The sequence below is a fragment of the Scylla paramamosain genome, unplaced genomic scaffold, assembly GCF_035594125.1.
Source record: "Scylla paramamosain isolate STU-SP2022 unplaced genomic scaffold, ASM3559412v1 Contig57, whole genome shotgun sequence".
Taxonomy (NCBI): Eukaryota; Metazoa; Arthropoda; class Malacostraca; order Decapoda; family Portunidae; genus Scylla; species Scylla paramamosain.
The window spans coordinates 197,501-200,000 of NW_026973722.1; the positions used below are offsets into that span (position 1 = coordinate 197,501).

The 2,500-nt window shown below is 37.8% G+C and overlaps 1 long non-coding RNA gene across 1 annotated transcript in view; it reads right to left on the bottom strand.

Annotated features, from left to right (window-relative positions):
* Nucleotides 1-2,500, bottom strand: part of LOC135098354 (uncharacterized) — a 36,028-nt gene that overhangs the window by 17,501 nt on the left and 16,027 nt on the right. The window lies entirely within an intron of this gene.

The window sequence follows — 2,500 nt, forward strand, 5'->3', positions numbered from 1 at the left end:
TATCATATTAATTTTTCCTAATTCTTAATTTTTTTCCAAGTATTTTCTTATTTTATTGCATTCAGCATCACTATCATGTTCATTTCTTCCTCTAATTGTTTTTTTTCTCTAATTCTTTATTCCTCATTATTTTCTGTAGCTCATCTTTGGCTTTAATAATTTCCTTTTCCACCTGTGAGTCAGTAGCAAACTCTTTCACTCATTCATTATCTACTAAATCATATTATTTCTTACATTCGCATTTTGAAACCTTGGTAACTATTTGCACCAGTCATCCCTTCATTAATAAGCTTGTAGAGAGAGAGAGAGAGAGAGAGAGAGAGAGAGAGAGAGAGAGAGAGAGAGAGAGAGGTGGCCACCCTACCCATCACTGAGATACGCTGCCAGACGTATGATGTTTACCTCTCTCTTCATATCCTCCTTTCACTTCCTTATTCTCTTCACAACTGTTTAAATCTTTATCAATGCTTTTTACACAATTAGTACTTGTGACTCAATACTGTACTATGATGGTGGCAGTAGTAGTGACAGTAATGATAATAGTAATAATGGTAATAGTAGTTTTAACCCTTTACTGCCTGAAATATTTTCCAGCTGTAAGAAAAAACTCTTTCATTTTATTAGCCTTCTCTTAAGGCAAAAATAAACATACAGGCACGTTTTATTCATCTGTATTGGTCAATTACAAATAAAATCCATAAAGGGACATAAATGTCCATTTAGGCGTATGACAAATTCATGGTCTCAGTAGTATTACCAATGAGTTTAGGATTTCTTAAACTTTTAAACCTTACATGAAAAAAAAAAAATGTGAATGACTTCTCATGTTTGTACTGAGCATTCATGTGATAATACCTCATCTCTGATTAATGAAAAAAAAATAATGATAATAATAATAATTTCATAAATTGACTTCGAAGAATTGTTCCTTTTTTTTATTTAGCACAATCCTTGTGTGCCGCCTCATGTTGCATGGAAATCATAGAAGCAGTTCCTTCTTGCATCACAGCACAGGTGAACTTTGCATTTCATACAATACATTTGTACTTTTCCCTTACAGCCTGGCAACTTGCATGTGCCCCTATTTGTACTGAAAGCAGGGAAATGCCCAACATTGTCTTGCCGTGTGTCTTTTTCTGGAATTTTCTTGGTGGCTCTCCCAGTTTTCCTCTTCTGAGCAAAGGCACTGTCCACAGCATTTGAAGGTCTTCCTCTTTTTCTTGTCACATCTTTCCACCACACATCAGGGACCTTGATAGTCTTAGCCTGAACTCACAGAGACTATTCTGCTTACGAGAAGGGACTCACTCCTACAGCAGTTGCTGATCGTCTGTACTGTAACCAACAGTTTACCACAGTCATGTCAAGTAAGTGAAATACAAGCCTCTGACAGTATTTCCTCGCTTTGAAGGTTGTAAGCAAGCAATTGGTCACACAAATCAACACCTCCCATATGTTTGTTACAATCTGCTACAATGTTGGGCGTGGGGGTTTCAACTCTGTCTTTAGTGTTCTTGTCGTGCCTGGAACATTTCTCTGTTGGCCTTGATGTTGTAAATGATGATACAAGACACACTGACTTGGTATTTATCCACTTGACACCTGAAATTTTAGTGTCCCCAGTTTTCGTTTCCCATTCATCATGACAACCTGTACCTTGAGCTGCAAGTTGTCTGTCTGACTTGAACGTCAAACCTTCTAGCCTCCTTGCCTGCACTGTGCCAGAACACCATATTCCCCTCGAGGCTGAATGTGCAATGAGGGGCACAGATGTGAACCAACTGTCAAAGTGCAATTTGTGATTTTTCATGCTCGCTATACTTTCAGCAAGATGCAGTACTGCATTCGAGATTGGTTTGAGATCTGGAACATCAGGCTTGCCAACAGCTTGAATTTTTCTAGTATAAGGCATAAAATCACACACCACACCCATGCTGTCTGCCAACACAAATATCTTATAACCCCATTTATGAGTTTTTTTTTTTTTCTTGAATGTTTACCTCTCTCTTCATATCCTCCTTTCACTTCCTTATTCTCTTCACAATGCTGTCATACATGACTGACCTTGGAAGGGACCATTTGCTCATCTACACACAGGTTTTCTGTCGTGGGGATTTGTGGAAACTTCTCCTGTAGGTGGTTAACCAGAGGTCTCACCTTGCATATTTTGTCAGTTTTGTCTAGTGTCGTGTTGTCAACAAAATGCAGATTTGATTTTATTTCCTTCATCCACTTCATAACATTCATCCCCGCTAACTTCGGCATCACTGGCAGCTAACAATGTTTCCACCAGCCTTTCGGTGGTGTTTGAACTTTTATTTTGTCCGCAGAATGCAGTAGTACTGCAGCAACGAGAGGGTCCTGCAAGAATATTTACTTGTCATTCATTGTTTTTAATTCATTACACATCTATGGTGTTATAGTGTAAATCAAATCAAGTTTAATATGTAACAAAACTATTTGCATGTCAATGCAAAAATATATCGGTAGTATAACAAAG